The sequence below is a fragment of the Tachypleus tridentatus genome, chromosome 12, assembly GCF_004210375.1.
Source record: "Tachypleus tridentatus isolate NWPU-2018 chromosome 12, ASM421037v1, whole genome shotgun sequence".
Taxonomy (NCBI): domain Eukaryota; kingdom Metazoa; phylum Arthropoda; class Merostomata; order Xiphosura; family Limulidae; genus Tachypleus; species Tachypleus tridentatus.
Genome location: NC_134836.1, coordinates 17,338,151 through 17,356,641, shown reverse-complemented (window position 1 = coordinate 17,356,641; position 18,491 = coordinate 17,338,151). Strand labels below are relative to the sequence as shown.

The window sequence follows — 18,491 nt, the reverse complement described above, 5'->3', positions numbered from 1 at the left end:
ATCGGGCCATCTGCTGTGTTCACGGAAGTGAATCGACCCCCTGATTTTAGCATTATAAAACCGAAGACTTACCGCTGTCCAGATTTCATTCTTTGCTGCTGTAAACATTATACTCCGTCAAAGGCGTATGTCAAAACGTCGGTTTTAAGTAAAAGTCCCATGTAGTTTACTGTTATTTTTACTTCACAAAACTAACCCTAACTAAAACTGGAAAAATATGGGTAATTATTTAATTCAAGTTTAAGTAATAAATAAATTACTTAATTGCTATTAATTTCCTATTCCAGGCATTTTTAACGGTAAAATAAATAGAGAAATAAAATATATATTTTTAAATTTAATATTCATTTTTCTTCGTTATGTTGTTTTTCTTTAGTACTTACGTTTCATAAAAAAATATATGTATGATTCTAGAGAAGAAATCAAGCTCCTGTTAGAAAGGCCTGGTACAGCATGGTGGTTAGAACTCTGGACTCACAATATTATTATGAGATGATTGTTGAATTATTAAAATTTGCTTTTTCTTCGATTTCTTGCCTGGCATGGCCAAACGCGTAAGGCGTGCGACTCGTGATCCGAGGGTCGCGGGTTCGCGCCCGCATCGCGCCAAACATGCTCGCCCTCCCAACCACGGAATGTCACGGTCAATCCCACTATTCGTTGGTAAAAGAGTAGCCCACGAGTTGGCGGTGGGTGGTGATAACTAGCTGTCTTCCCTCTGGCCTTACACTGCTAAATTAGGGACGGCTAGCACAGATAGCCCTCGAGTAGCTTTGTGCGAAATTCCAAAAACAAACAAACAAATCTTCAGTTTCTACGAACGAAGATTGAAGCAGTATTTTATATCTTGAACAGTTGAGCTCGTTAAATAAAAGTTAGAAGTTTAACAACGCTGAGGCTCTTGGGCCAGATTATATTTCCCAAGGGGTTTTGAAAATAGTCAAAGATTGGATGTATGAGGCACTTACAAGTACTTTTTGTCACTCTTTGAATAGTGGGCAGATACAAAAGGATCGGAAATTAGATGATGTAACTCCTCGTTTTCGAGGGAGATGATAAAATTGTCCCACTAATTATAGACCCATTAGTCTTACATCAGTTGTGGGAAAAGTTTTGAAAAGTCTGTTAAAATATGCTTTTCAAAGTTATTTAATAAAGTTTAGAATATTATTTGATACTCAACATGGTTTCACTAAAGGAAAATCTTATCTTACAAATCTTTCGACATTCTTTTAAAAAGTTAGCGCTTATTTATCTGATGGTAAGGGTGTATATTTGGTGTATCTGTAATTCCAGAAAGTATTTAACAAGGTGCCATATTAAAGGCTTGTAAAAAAAATGGTTCCTACAGGTATGAGGGATAAATTAACAAATTGAATAAAAGAATGTCTAGATGAAAAAAAAAAACAGATGGGTGTTACAAATGAAGTTCAATCAAACTGGATTAATGTTACAAGTGGGGTGTGGGTACCTAAGGACTCAGTCTTAGGATCTTTGCTCTTTTTGATTTACACCAGCGACATAAATGAAGAAATTGTCAATAAGTTACTTATATTTGCAGACGATATTTATGTCTTCAGTGTTGCTAGCTGTAAGGAGGTTGCTATTGATTTACAAAAGGAATTAGGTCATTTAGTGGTTGGGCAAATAAATGGTCGATGGGTTTTAATTATAATAAATGCAAGATAATGCGTGTGAGTTATCATAATTTGAATGGGAAAAACTTTAACAGTATCAAGAAAAGAAGATTTTGGTGTAATGGTTGATCAGTCTTTAAAACCATCCAAGCAGTGTGCTGTTGCTAGTGGTAGGGCAAATACGTTTGTAGGTTGTATCTGCAGGAATACTAACTACAAATCTTAATATGGCATAATTTTATTGTACAGGTCACTGGTTAGACAACATTTGAAATAATGTGTTCAATTCTGGACTCCTTACCTTGGGGAAGACGTTGAATTGCTGAAAAAGGTTACTAGAGTGGTGCCTTGGATGGAGAGGTTGTCATATAAGGAGAAGTTAAAATCCCTCAAATTGTTTTCTCTTGGAAAAAGTTAGGGGACCTAATTGAGACGTTTGATATTGTAAAGGGAATTGATGGTGTTTATACATCGTCTTTTTACATATTTAACAGTAAGAATAATAAAACTACAGGTCACAAGTATACATTTTGGCAAAATAGGAGTCATCTTCAGCTAAGACAATTTTTTTTTTTTTAATAGGGTTGTTCACCTTTGGAATAAGTTGCTTTCAGATGTTGTAAAGGCAGTAAATTTAAGTGAGTTCAAGAAAAATCTTGATAAGTGTATGAACGATAAGGGCTGGTTTTAAGTTTTCAAAATTAATTTAGTACTAATTAGAGTGTGAAGCAGCTGAGCTGGACCAATAGGTCCCATTGTGTCAAAAAACATTATGTTATCTGCGTGGATCGCATTCCCGTCATCCCAACATTCTCATCCTTTCAGCCGTGGGAGCTTATTATATGATGGTAAGTCCCCCTATGCGAGGGTAAAAAAGTGGTCTTAGAGTTGGCAGGGGTAGTGTTGACTATTTGTCTTCCCTCTAGTTTATCACAACTGTCCCTTGGGTAGCTGCGTGAAATTTCAAACTACGCTTAATTTCATCTGTTATTCCAACAATACTTTTAACACTCAATAAAAGAATGAAAAAAGTTAAAAAACATCATTTACACTTCGTAAAATGTTAGGAGAAACCGAATGAGAACTACACTCGGAGATTTCGGGACACATGATGGACATGTATTGTGAATTTCAAAACAAATGGTTAACGTACAACACTCCTTCAAGTGAACATCAGATAAAAGTTCTCAGACTAACAACAGAGAGAGATATCATTTCTTCAGAAGTTCGTTACTCAAACACATTACATTTTTCTTAGAACGGAAATACATAGGTTAATTTATGATAAAAAGATATACACAGAAAATAATCGCAAACATGGTTGAGTTTCGTAATCTTAAGTATAATTACATTTCCCTTGAAAGTTTGCTAAATAACTACAGGTGGATCAAAGCTACATTTTAATAAAAGTCAGTGTGTGCGTTCACTTATAACTAGGAAATAATAATCCGATTGTCAGGGAGTGACATAGGCGGGTCGACTAAATATATGTATGTATATGTGTATGTTTATGTGAAGTAATTACTTAGTCAAAAAGTCAGTATTGTGAAATTCAGTCTTGTTATTATCACTGTCCATGTCGTTTTTATTACCATACAAGCTGAAGAATCCATCTTTTGTCTAGGTTATGTATGAACTATGAAGAATAAGAGGGTTGACGCTATGATAAATAACAAAAAAATCCTAACATTTACACAATTTGTTTATAACATATTATTACCGGATCAAAAGTTATTTGCATAAGATTTAATAACTTAATATGTATATTCGTAAAACATGGTATTTTATAATAAACAAAAACAAGCCCAAACAAAAATAAAAAACGATGTACAAATAAAAGTATCCCTGTGACACAAGCTATAATGTTGGATATAAAATATACCCTATGTTTTAGAGGCGATTGCGGTAGTAGGACCCACATTGTGGTGGGGATATACCGTCTGTTAGTCTTAACCTCCGTTTGCCAGACGTCCATTAAGAAATTCATTAGTAATAATCAAATCAGAAAACTTAAATAATAAACTAATCAAAATTAAATATCAATTAGGAGAGGTAGATACGGGTGCTCAAGCTCACAACGTCCCCCATTTAAATCACTTCCTGTAAACAGTTGTGAGAAGTAAAGAAGAAGAAGAAGTAATAATAAACTATGTTGTTTGAAGCACTTTTAGTGTCAAAATGAAAGCTGGTTTTTACACTACGAAAAAAGTTAATCATAATGCGTATCCGAAATAAATATTTACACATAAGCCTCAAGTTATATGAATAATATTTTAAAACTGTACTTTTAGGAATTTTTTAACACATAATTGTTGGACTGACACATAATAAATCAATTTTCTTTAGACCAAATTAGGTTTTTAAATCACAGTCTGGCCTTTGTATTTCACTGTACTGGTGTCCTACTTAACGAGAAAAATGAAAAAACAGAGTTCGTACCAGGAGAGTTTTGTTCCCGGCTATAATGCTCTCGGAATTTTTACATCGAAATCGATAACAATACGAGTTTTACGTCAATTGACTTACGGTTACAGAAGCAATTACTTGTTTGTTTACTTGTTTATGAATTTTGAGCGAAGCTGCTCAAGCGCCGTTTGCGCTAGCTGTCCCAAAAATTGAAGTGATAGACTAGACAGAAGTTTACTATTCAAAACCACCTACGCCAACTCTTGGGAAACGGTTAAGCAGCCAACATCGAGATCAATTGTCACATTATAATGCCCACAAAGTTAAAAGAGTGAGCATGTGTAATGATGGCATTCGAATCCGCGACTTACAAATTGTGGATCAAGTGCCCTAACCACTAATTCATGCCAGTCCTCAAAAAATCATGATAAAAATCTTCATTATTATTTATGGTCTACGGTATTTAGTTGATTGGTATTGAAAAAAAAAGATTTAAAAGCAAATTTTGTTTAAAAGGTACCATATAATTGAATGTTAAGATATGAACTAGCGCAAAACTGTAAAAGTTAAAGTTTACCTAACTTTGGCATAGCAGTTTCAAAGTTTTATTTCCTAGGGTCAACAACAGCGTTAACAGTACTAAATATTTGGTTTCGATACCAGAGGAGGACAAAGAGCTCATTATGGAGCTTTGTGTTTAACAACAAATAAATTAATGAATTTAAATTTTCTCAATCACTTTTGGACCTAAGAAAATTATTTTAATGTTTCTTTTGTTTATTTATTTGTAATCGTTCATTTGCTCATACTGACAAAAACGTACAATAATGACAATATATATATATAGAATGGTTTTGGGACACAACTATAAGTATGCGAACAGATTGGTCATCTGTGAAAGTAAAGGTACACTTTTTTGAGCATAAAATAAACATCCTATAGTGCAGATAAAAGTCAGTAGGTCTTTGACAGCAACCAAAATTTGAGAGCTCTATAAATGTCCATAAGCAGATTAGATTATTTTATACGTTAAACCCTAAGAAAGAATAAAGCTCCTGATACGTGGTATATGTGGCAGTTTTGATACAAATAGTGTTCATGTAATGACAAAATGAAATAAATAATCAAAGAATACAAAGTTATCACGTTAAACAAAAGGGAAAACATTAATTATTTTTCAAAGTTGTATATTTTCTCTACAGAATCAACATTCACACTATATTGTTAGAGCTTTAAACATCTAAATCTGTTGGAAATGAGAAGCCAAGAGGCTTAATAATCGTGATACAAATTACGTTACAACGAGTTTTTTTTTTTTCACATTTCTCTTAATTTACTTATTATAGATTTCAAATCTGATGTGCGTGTGAACAGCATTTTAGATTCAGATTTTGTTTGTTAATCGCAGAAAGTGTTTGGATAGAAGAATATTAATTACAAACTTGAACATATAATGGATGATCTTAAATGAAAATTCCGATGCTTGCATCGGAATTTTAATTTTCATTGTTTGTTGAAGTTAAGCATAACGCCACACAATGGGCTATCTGTGCTATTCATATTGCGGGTATCGAGATCCGGATTCTAACATTATAAGTCCGCAGACATTCCGCTGTGCCACCAGAGGGCATGATTTTCTTTATGAACTAGTTTCGCTTAAACAAAAAAAGATAATGAGAAACATGTGAGCATGGAAATATTTTTTTTTAATTATTGCGACTTCGACGAGTGGTCGAGTTTTGATAATTCTATAGCTCTTGTAATTTTAAAATTTATTTTTGATCAATATCACCACGATACTCAAACTTAATTCACAAATGTAATCATGATCTCCCATGCATGCTGCTCGATCTGAGCAACAAATTTTCACACCATCTGTTGTCAATCATCGTAAATACCCTTTTCAGTCTTTATGCTACAAAAATTACCAGTGAAGCGTTAAACTTTGGTGGGTGGTTCTGTAAACTTGGAACAGATTAGAGGTAAATGAAGGAAAGTGTTTCCAACGGAAGAATTATCTTATTTTTTAACGTCGTTATTTCAGTGAAACCCTGGAGAGTACAGTACCTTCTTAAATAATGTTTTTATTCTCTCTTTAATCATTGTTGCTGGCTGTCATACGCCATGCATGATTTGTGAAGATCATTATTTTGCTGAAAATCAAAATAACTAAAACCAATTGGAGCGGCTTTTGGAGTGTTGAAACAGACCTTATCGTAACCTTGGCATTTTGTTTATTGTTCAATGAATTCCCTTTTTAATCTAATGACGTTTAATGAAGGTTGATATTCCCTGACATAGATCTCACAGCTAAGGTTTCGTGCTAATGTGAAATAATGTGTTGCACGACTCACTAGAATTTTTAGTAAGTCTAAAAGGCCCTACTTTAGAACAAAATACTCTCGACCAATTCAGTTGATACAGAAATTAAGTGCATTTATACGATATGAAGTACACTTAGATTTGTTATTGTTAAGTAGTTCTAAAAATCAATTGTTATATCTTTTATCACAAATAGGATCGCCTCGTTCAATTCAACTGCAAAACAATTTGATAATTATTAGATATTGCCATCTTAATCTACTTCTTTTTCTAAGCTTAGGTTAGGTTATTGTTTTCTAAGATTGTTCACACGCGCATTCTGGGATAGCTACGGTTAGTTTCTTTCAAGTCATACATACTTTCAATAGCAAATATTAAAATAAAATCTTTCCTCTTAACGTGTTCTTGACTGCGAAGCACAACAAAAAAAAAAGAGAAAAAGTTCCTTCGTTTTTGTGATGTTATTGATTTTCTATGACAAAGTTCATACTTTTGGTGCAAATATACAGAGGTTGGATACGTTATATTAAAATAATTTTGGAACATCACAACGTTTTTATAGTTAGTGTCATCACGTTCGGCCATGCTTTACTTCAATAGCGTGGACCTTGGTAACAGCGCTGCAGCGTAATCTCCATTGCAAAAGGCTGCGCGTGAAACTGTCCCATCAAATTTACACTGTTACTCCCTGATTTCCATGAGCCATATAGTAAACGAGAGTGAAATTTTCCAACGCCTGTCGCACAGAATTGTATAAGCACTAATGCGTTTAGTTAATTAACTCGTATTTGATTACTTGTTTTACTTTCCATTTGCTTAAGAAGAGTGAATGTTGAATAGATATGTCGTGGAGGCACCTTTTGCCACTTTTTTCAGACGGGGATCCTTTTTAATTATGTTGCGAACTGTTGCTCAGAGCAAAAGAACGGCTTTTACCATTGACATCTGTGTTTGTGAATTTTCAGCTGTTACAAGATGTGCACTTAACTTACTATGAGTGGGGTATGACTTGTTGCAAGCCTCTTTTTAGGTGGTCCCAGTATTTCAAATTGATTCATATTATTTTTCTTTTCCAATACTATTTGATACATGAAATATACATTCTTTGAAGTTTCAAACCTTGATCTGAACACATCTTTATGATTTGAGTGATGAATACTTTATGTCATAAAAGCAATGGCTGTTTCATACCCTTTCCAAAAGTGATTAATATCTTGTAACATACTTTGCATGTACGAAATGTCAAATATTGTCAAAATATAGCTCTGCTTTATACATTCCGTTCCAAAACAATTTTATATTAGCTGTGATTGTCACGTAACTAACCGTTTGCACATTCCTAATGGTTTAAATATGTGTGTGTATTGTGATGGATTTACTATTATATAGTTATTTCAATAGTGATTTTTTGTTACAGTTAAATATAACTGTAAAAAATGCATGTACTTTATACTGTTAAATCCGCATTGAGAAATTTTCGTCTATTCACTAAATTTTTAGAAGATTTTATAGTGTAAGAATCAACAATATATGTTTTACGAAAGCACTAGCGTATCGTCAGTATTGTTGGGCCAACTGAAATTTCTGGAACCTCGCCTAACGATTACGAGCCAACTCGCCAAGAGACAGTGTATATTGTTAGTTTGCTACAGTTGATAGATATACTATAAACGTCGGAAGCTATAATTGTGATTAATGTTTGTTAGTCGGGACACTACAGACATTTGACTAGGAACGTTTATACATTTCGAACATTATATGAACATCAGTGAATTAACTTCGGATGCTAGCTCTTCTATGAGGACATTAGATATATTTCTCGGAAAGAAACTCACGTGTGATCAATGAAGAGCTATCTAGCTCCCCGTTAAGTGTTTGTTTGTTTTTTGAATTTCGCGCAAAGTTACACGAGTGCTATCTGCGCTACCCGTCCCTAATTTAGCAGTGTAAGACTAGAGGGAAAACAGCTAGTCATCAGCACCCAGTGCCAACTCTTGGGCTACTCTTTTACTAACGAATAGTGAGGTTGACCGTCACATTATAACGCCCCAACTGCTGAAAGGGCGAGCATGTTTGGAATTTTGGGGAATCGAACCTGTGACTCTCAGGTTACGAGTCGAGTGTCTTAAACACCTGGTCATGCCGAGCCGCCCGTTAAGTGAAGTGTAACAATATCAAATCAGAGTTAATTCGCTCATGGTGAACCGTCAATAAAGTATTCAGTTCCAGACCAGATAAAAGACTCAGTATTGTTTGTAAAACTTTTGTAAATAAATTATTATTTGTAATAACCGTTATTATAGACTGTATTATTATTGTTTGTATGTTAAAACATTTTTGTATTAAGAAAGAAGACTGTGTATCCATCTTGTTGGCAAACATAATAAATCTGATACATCTCGACATTTATTTAACTTTTAAATCTAAATTACAATTAGATTTACAATTACGTAACAGCATACACAAACACAATATCAGTTTTGAGTAATTTCAGTGTTAAATTTAATGTTTCTTTAGCATCACTTAACCCTAAATTTACCACCTTGTTTACACTCAGTCCATTAACAATACGTCCACATATTGCACCATATTAACAAATTTTATCTTTTTTCCTGTCTCAACCAATCAAATTTGTATTAAATCACTCTTTTTTTTTCCTGTGTAAAATACTTAGGACAATCCAGCAGTAAATAATGAGATCATTAACAAAATTGATAATATTTTTGTCGTGATTAATGTATTTTATAGATCTTAGGCTGACAAGGAATTTATTTACAGTCTACAACGGTACGAAACAGAGACAATAATTTTCTTCCAGCGTTTGGAATGTGGATGTTTCATAGCACTGGGTCATAAACAGAGGGGCAGTGCCCATTACTGATTCAGCAGCTAATGAAGAAACAAAGAGGGGATTCCCTTTTCTAAAATACAATTCAAAGTTGAGCAATGACTCGATTAAGCAACACGACCATACTGTCGGAGCTCAACTTTCGACATAGAAAGAGATAATTCGTTTCAGGTTTGTTTGTTTTGAATTTCACACAAAGGTACAAGAGGGCTATCTGCGCTAGCCGCTCCTAATTTAGCAGTGTAAGACTAGAGGGAAGACAGCTAGTCATCACCATCCACCGCCAACTCTTGGACTACTCTTTTACCAACGAATAGTGGGAGTGACCGTCACATTATAATGCCCCACAGCTGAAAGACCGAGGAAGTTTAGTACGACAGGTAATCAAATCCAAGACCCTGAGATTGCGAGTCGAGCACTCTAACGAAGGCTTGAAAATGATCACAGAAGTGATCGAAATTTTGTACCTGTTCTGAAAACAAATTTTGCTTACTGAAACAACGATAACTTGTGATATAATATTCCACAAAATTTGTACGCTTTTAATAGATTTTAAAATTTGAGTTATTTATTTAAGCTTCCGATCCCTTTTATATTATCTGAATTCAGACTAAAGAGATTTAATTTTTGCTGCAGAAGGTTTTTGTATTTACTTGTAAGTTCTTTAAAACAGCTACCAACGTATATATGTGAAAAGCGAGTTACCTCTATAGGCGGCCCGGTATGGCCAAGCGTGTTAAGGCGTGCGACTCGTAATCTGGGGTCGCGGGCTCGCATCCCCGTCGTGCCAAAAATGCTTGCCCTCCCAGCCGTGGGAGCGTTATAACGTGACGGTCAATCCGATTATTCATTGGTAAAAGAGTAGCCCAAGAGTTGGCGGTGGGTGGTGATGACTAGCTGATTTCCCTCTAGTCTTACACTATTAAATTAGGGACGGCTAGCACAGATAGTCCTCGAGTAGCTCTGTGTGAAATTCAAAAACAAACTCTATAGGTATATTTTCTGCTGATATATGTTTGGTTCAGCGTCTCGTGTAGAAGTTCGTTGTGATTTCATTTCTTGCCAAACATATATTTTTTAAACGATATGATAATATTTACTAATACACACCGACAGGAACTGTTTAACCTCATTTACTCTCCACATATATATATATATATATGAATTTGGATCACTTCTTCATCGCTGAAAATAATCTAATCATTTTGAAGTAACTAAGCGGCTCCATAAAAGCAAGTCTATTATTTTCCAGTTGGTTCTACCTCACAGAAACTTCATTTGCTATCACAAAAATTTTACCTTAAAAACTTAGACTTTACGACTATGTTTTATCGAATTATCACTCTTTCCCTATTGCCATTCTTAGAGTTTTTGTTGTTTCATGTATGCTGAAGTCTTTCCTATGGGATCCGTCAGCGATCAGTTACCATGAACCGAGATAGTCCTTTTGAAGGGTACTTGTTATCAGACCATGTGATAATTCACAGAGAACGTATTACCAGACAGCTTTCAAAAACAACTGAAATCACATCTTGTGTGTGTGTGTGAAAACAAAGTACGAGTACTTAAAACAAATAAAAAATCTTGAGTATTTATCCAAATTCCTGACAAAGAAAGTAACGAATTTTGGCAAAATATGATTTAAGTATTTAGATTTTTTTAGAAATTGGTATTTTCGGGTTCATTTCTTACTTTTGATTTTAGAGTAAGTTTCTTCTTAACTAACTTGAGAAACCACACAAACTATTGCACCCTAGCAGAACTGTGGTATGTCTACGTATTTACAACGCTAGAAACCATGTTTCGATACCCATGGCGGGCAAAGCACAGATAGCCCTTTGTGTAGCTTTGTGCTTAATTACAAACAAGCATAAATTATTTGTCTTCTGGTAGCTCAGAGGTAAGCCTGAGAGCGTATGACAAAGTACGATTCTAGCAGTGATATACAAACTCAGTATGCATTTTTGCACTAAAACAGTGTAAAATGCATGGTTTGATTCCACTTGGTGGACAAATTGCAGATAGTTTTAAAATGTAGCTCTGCGCTAAAACAGACAACACTAACAAACTCTGTATTTCGCAGTGAACACTTTATTCCAAAATCAACTTAATAAATATAGAAATAGAAAAGTAATTTCTTTTTATGAATATTTTCCTTATTTTGCTATTTACACCTATATTAATCAACAGGCTAAATCACAGTCTCTGGATAATTAGCCGTCAATATAACATTTACTTTCAATCTAAATAATAACCAATGCGTAGCAGGAGAACCGAAAAATTAAGATATATTTTTGTAAAACATGATTGTTATTGTCTAACTCTTTAATAGGCAGGTAATATAATTATAAAACCTTGAAACTCCTTTAAATTTACTGATTAATTTACTTGTTTGGTTCGGAAACTCACGCAAAGCTACATGAGTGCTACTTGCACTAGCCTTCTCTAACTTTGAAGTGATCGAAGGGAAACACATCAATGGGGTTCAAGAAATAAGTGTATATGACAGTCACAACTGACTTAAACTAGCAATACACATAAGCATAATTCACTCATTTATCTTTTACAGCGATTATACATAATGCTTTCCCAGTCCATCTATTAGTTCAACCCGCAAGGATATTTTAAATTAATTACATTGTACATCAAATAACCAGAGTAAGAACATAAGGATTTACACTGTCAAGTGCGCTTGGGTTTTGTGTCGAGAAAGATTTTAAGTTTTTTAATAATAATAATAACAGGTGGAGTTGATCTGATATTCACATGATCTGTCCAGCTTAAGATAATAGGACTAAATGTTCCATAGTGCACAGAGCCCCGAAATTCTTTAATCCGGAACTAGTAGCCAAGGTTAGCTTCTTGTTTCAAACATGATTCATATCAGTTGCCATGACACTCTTTCCAAAAAGAAATTTATGGATAAAAAAAACAGGCCCTTAGTGGCACAGTGTTATGTCTGTGGAATCACACCGCTAAAAAAACCGGGTTTCGATACACGTGGTGGGCAGATCACAGCCCTTTGTATAGCTTTGTGTTTAAGTATGGACAAACAAACAATAAAAAAGTCGGTTCGAAGGGAAACAATTTCTGTCAGCTCATCTGGTTGAGACCAATTTCGTCAGTCTTTACAAATTATCGTGATTCACTTAGACTGGTTTCTGTTACAAAAACAAACTACCGTGATAAGTTATTAAATCACAATTTTAATATTAGTCTAACGTAATGCTTACTAATATTTAAAGCAATTGAATATATATCATACATTGTTGTCTGTGTTGTTTCTAACCAAGGGTAAATCAGCGATTGCAGTTGGATATTTAAATCACTTTTTGTTCATTAATGTTTACGTAATTTGTAATTATAAAAGTAATTAACTATTGAATTAATTACGTGGTTCTTCATTGTATAGAACTACCCTACAATTCTGTGATTCGTGATGACGAAAAATCCACTAAAGTAAAAGGTTAACCTGAAGCTGATCTAAGAAGGTCGAAAGGTTGTTCTCTGCTTTATTAGTAAAAGTGTTAATACCCGTACCATCCATCCTGAGATGCATTCCTACAATCGCGTGTTTTTGTTTCGAAATTTCGTGCATACTTACACAGTTACAATCTGCGAATAATATTTTGAAATAAAATGATATGGAATAAGCAGATAGTTAATAGCACCTACTCTCAACTCTTGTCTAATGGAATAGTGGGAGTTGATCCTGTCTCTTATAACGTACCCGTGGCTCCAAACTGTGGAGCGAGATTTGCCATCTTAATCTACTTCTTTTTCTAAGCTTGTACAAAGAGCTCTTAGCATATCACAGGTTTACTGCAAATAAAATAAAGAATGTGTAATATTAGTACTTTATCTAATGTATAATATATTAACAGAAAACATAGAAAACTACATACCACAAAATGAATAAAAAATTTTCTGATGGTCTTTCTTCTGTAAGAACTCTTCAAGATAATTAATCTCTCAAATCCTTTAAACAGTCAGCTTTTCATTAATACTTTAGAACAGTTTTTAATGAATAACTTTCCCTTTTGTTACGTAGAAACAGCACCCAATGCTTGGATGATAACAAGTGTTTAACCCAAATTACACCACAAAACTCGATCGCGTAATAATACTTCGAGAATGTCTTTGCATTCAACCAATCAGAAACTTAGTATTTACATCATCTGTTTCACGATCACTGACGTCACAGGAAATGTCACTACGCTCCGCCTTTTACAGCGAAAGTCTTAATCAAGTGTGCAATAAGAACGCGCCTCAAGTATTTCAACTGAAGAGCAGTTCCTGAAGTCTCATATGATAAAACTTAATTAAATCCTTTCAATAAAAATGTGTTCACTACGCGACTCTTTCCACTACAGAGAAATTGTAACGTACAAAGTAAAATTTCTTAAATTAAAACACCTTTTTTGGGAACCAGTAAAGCTGAGAAACATTTAAGCATTTTTATTTTGTATTATAATATAATTGTTTTCCATCTTTTGGTTCTTTTGGTGCAATAGTAAGTTTGATTTTTCTGAAGGAGTTCTTGGTTATCTCAAAAACCAAGATAACCTTCTGTAACTTTAATATGTGTGCGCTCTTATAATGTTACAAAATAAACGAACACCATTCGTTAAAAAAATCAATGTTTTCTTTCTTGGAAAGGACAAAATTAATGACTGACTGATACCATGGTAGTAATACGTCGTTTATTTTCATCTACATATGAAACAGTTTCCACTACTCATGCTAATTTAACGCTCTTGTCTTGACGTTATCTCAGTTACACTCACAGAAGTAATATCTTTACCTAGCGCTTAAAGTATATTTAAAAGTGATAAACATGAGAATACTACAAAAACGTTCACGCATACTTATATTTTATTATTAGTATCTCGTCAAATAGGGCTGTAATTATGTGTAATTTTCACCTTGTTAATAAACAGCACCCATCACAAAACCTTGGGATATTCTGATCGAATAATGGGATTTAACCGCTACTTTTATAACTCATTCATGACTGCAATGTGAGGAGCGAGATTTTTTATGACAGTAGGACGCGAACCTTGAACCCCTCGCTCGCCGGTACGACACATTAACTGCTCAGTCACGCTTGATCCTTCAGTAATAAGATTAACGCTGTGGAGAAAATTTACATATGACCTATAATAAATATTGTTCAGCTTATGGTTAATATCATGTTCTTGATTTTTAGCTGTCAATACCATTCAGGTACCAGCCTTTCTTATTGTTTTCCAAACTAATCGGGTATACAGGAGAGAAATCAATTACTTGTCTTAGGTGTACAGGAGAGGAACCGAAAGCTTATCTTAGGTATACAGAAGATGATCCAAAGGCTTGTCTTATGTATACAAGAGGTGATCCGAAGACTTGTCTCAGATATACAGGAGATGATTATTGAGTCTTGAAAATATAGCTAGTGTACAGGAAGATGCACGTATTAAAGTATTTTGTTATTCAGTGGATGTGGAAACAATGGACAAAACTGCTATTACGAAGTTATAAAATACCGGATTATGTTTACTCTACAATAAGTGAAACGTCTTAAATTGCCTAAAAGATCAGGATGCCAAATTTTTAATAAAGTCAGTTTTCAAAATATTCTTTAAACCTTAACAGTAACATAATAATATAAATATCCTCGAAACCTTTATAGAAATATGGTAATACTTTGATTATTTATAAAATTATTAAAGGATAAATGGCAACAACCGTGACATAAGAAAGAAAGAAAAAAACATTAGAAATTTATTCAAATCACTGTTTCTTTGAGAGGTAAATTGTGCCATAGAGTTTTTTTACAATGCTTATTCACTGTACCAGCCATTGTTACTTGACTGGATCATTCAATTGCCTTTCCCTATTCGTAACGTTGTTCAACGGTAAGAATAGGGATTTATAACCCTAAAAATCAGGTTTCGATGTCAGCGGTGGACAGAGCAGAGATATCCCATTGTCAAGCTTTATGTTTAACAACAAACAAATCTTATTAGCTTAGGCTGGTTAAAATCAACCTCAAACTACAAATATGTAAACATTTTCAAAATCAACAATTCAGAAAAAGATTATTTTGAAAAGCATATTCATTACCAGGGACAGATGGTAATTTCAATAAAGCATTCACATTGTCGCAGTGGGCAAGAACGTCAGTAAAAATAACGTAGTAATACGTTAATGGTAGTCAAATCACATTGGGCTGTTTGATATGTCCACTATGGTAAATTGAACCCTCAATGTTAGCATTGTAAATCAGTAGACATAATTCTAATCTCTAAACATTATAATAGGGTCAAACTATACAGTTATTTAACATATCTATATTTTATAGATATGTTTAATCATTCTGTAATATTATAGTATTAAAAAAAAACTACATATCTCACTCTGTGTATAGTTGTATAGTGTATAGTTGTTATCTACAAAATGTTACTACATAGAACATCCATAACTGGTTGAGTTCGTATGTTAAAGCCAGGTTATGATGTTACTGTTTGGTAGATTGAGCTTTATTGTACATTTTCAAACACTAAAATGAAATGGGAAGACTCATCTGTAAACATTACCCTGACCCTGTTTCTTTTAAGAATTGTTCAGATCTCTGGATGAGTAAGAGAAGTTAGAGAATTTCCTAAGCTTTAGCAGCAAGTGAAACTTTGGTTGTTGTTTACAGTTTGTTATCGTATGTATTAAGTAGTCAGTGGCAGATTTTCTAAACTGTATTTATTTTGCGATTACTTTATCAGAAAAAAAAAAATACAGTTTCTTCCTATATCTGAATTTGAGTGTTTTTTGTTTTTGTTTATTTAAACAGTTTCAAAGTTAGCTGTTTTCCAAATACCACTTGAAGTGGGAAAGCGTTTTTGAACAAGTACACTGAAGAGGTTTAAAAGAAAGGTCTAAATTAATTGTAAATAAGTGGTCTTATCTCTCTATATATAATAACCAAACGTCTGTTACGTTCTATATCTTCTCAACGGTTAATCATACGGTATTTTCAAAAACACATTACAAGAAAATTATTCATTTTTTAAAATTTCATATCAGTATTATCATCAATCCGTCATATTTCATATGCGCAAACGGTCAATCAGAGAAAAACACATATTAAAAATAAAATGTTTCTTTAGGTGATGGAATTTCTAGAAAAAAGGGCCCGGTATGGCCAGGTAGTTAGAGCGCTTGAATCGTAAACTGAGGGTTGCTGGTTTAACTCTCTGTCACACTACAACACGCTCACCCTTTCAGCCGTGGGAGAGTTATTATGTTACAATTAATCACACTATTTCGTGGTAAAAGAGTAACCCAAGAGTTAGCGGTGGGTGGTGATGGCTAGCTACCTTCCCTCTAATTTTACACTGCTAAATTAGGGACGGCTAGTGCAGATCGCCCTCGTGTATGAAATATTTCGTAGACAGGGCCTTGAACAAAAGCGTATGAAGAACAGAACACGTTTAAGTATACATTTGTATATATGTATATATACATATTCTTGTTGGTATTATATACATTCCTAATTTTATTGTACCATGTCAAATAAATTGACTTGAAGTGAATTGAACTTGATAGAATTGATACTTCTGATAGAAATGATAACTATCAAAAAGCGCTCACTTCGGTAGTGGTCTATTTTTGTGCTCAGTGAAATGATGAGGGACAGCGTCATCCAGCGGAAAAAATCCCAGCGGTTATTCAGCGAAGCTAGTTGAGTGTTTTATTGTGCCTGATATACCCATTGCATCAAAAACTGAAGATTTTTGCCAACAGTGCATTTTATTTAGTCTATTTTGCCTAAAAACAAACGCAATAAAAATTTCTTTCTTGAAATAACACATGGAATGACAAAAGAATGTGGTAAACAACTCAATGTACAATCATAATGTATATACACTCTGATTTAAAAAATTGGGTTGACTGCACGATTTATATTTATTCGTCACTATGTTTAGGATACGTAATGTGAATTGACTCAATGGGAATCTGCTAGTAAATATGTAAAAACACATTTTCTCAACATTTATGATAATAAATCAAATACTAATACAACTTAATAGAAGTTTAGATAAATATTTATTCTAGTAGATGGCGCCACAAATATTGCGTTCTAGATTGCTTCTAGGCTGAAGCAAAATAAAAGACATTTCCGGGTTGACTGGTGCCAGCACATGTCAGAAGTAACACGCATATGAATAACTGACTTTTAATGTGACAAAAGTTTCAAGTTATGTTCTTAATTTATTGTTATTATTTGCTTGTTTATCATTGTGATTAATTATATTTTTCAATGGTATTAATTGGCTTTTGTTTGTAAAAACAATAAAAATATTAAATCAAGATTTTATTAAGTAGTGAATACTACCATACATAAATAAATAATGCTTCTATCAGTATAATTTACAATGTATGATCAAATTGAAGACTAAAAACAGTTACTTAAAAATAGGCTTAACTGTGAAACTTACCTTATTCTCCTGTTCCAACCTACTGACCTTAAGCATATATTATTTCCTGAAAAGTCAGTTCTCGAAGTAGTAATAATTATCTGGACAGAGTACGAAGAAATCATTGCCATGTATGTGCCATTCTAATATATAGGCTTTACGACTGAAAGTTCTCAGAGTCACACCATCCAAAGATTTCAAAATCCTCAACCTGACTGGTTTTTTTTTTTTTCCTTCTGTTAATTTGTTCTCGGTACCAGCCAAGTGTAACACCTGTCCGAATATCCTGTCTTGTCAGTTTTGGTGGCAGGTTAGACTCCGAAGGCAAGTATTTGTCGCTTGGTGGCGCTGTAAAGCAAAAACAGTTGACGAGTTACAAGGTCAACCGAAGGTAGTTTGAAAGATCTTAAAGTGAGATTGTATTGAAGTTCAAAGAATGTGAAAGATAGACCAATGTAATTCCTAATCAGTAGCTGTTATTAGAAAAAAACAACATCAGTATATGTATACTGAACTTATTTGATAAATTATGCGAGGTGTTTTGTATACTATCGAAACTTAGAAGTTCTCTTTATTCGAACTGTTTTAGGGTTGACTGACGCTTCCTGCTATAATTTGTAAATAGATTCAAATATATACATGTAAAAAGAACAAATATGGGCGTATTTTGCTTAGGTTTGGTGTGTCAAGATGTGGTTGGACACAATATTTGACGTATGAACTGTGTTGTTACTAACTTCATCTATCTAGGTTTAGTCTTTCCGGGTGGGTTTAGACAGTGTACCTGACTTGTGGATCGTGTTTTCATGGATTTCTTGTACTTTT

The 18,491-nt window shown here is 33.8% G+C and overlaps 1 protein-coding gene across 8 annotated transcripts in view; it reads right to left on the bottom strand.

The window, feature by feature from the left end:
- LOC143235013 (CD151 antigen-like) overlaps positions 1-18,268 on the bottom strand; it is a 65,112-nt gene extending 46,844 nt beyond the window's left edge. The window contains exons 1-2 of one of the 8 annotated variants that reach the window (XM_076472726.1): positions 17,688-18,268; positions 12,889-13,035 (exon numbers count right to left, since the gene is read on the bottom strand). The gene's annotated coding sequence lies outside the window, so the exon portion shown is untranslated. Of the gene's footprint in view, positions 1-12,888; positions 13,036-13,118; positions 13,355-17,687 lie in introns of those variants that run through there. The other 7 variants (XM_076472720.1, XM_076472725.1, XM_076472718.1 and 4 more) reach the window with 7 other exon arrangements.
- Positions 18,269-18,491: the final 223 nt, after the last annotated feature.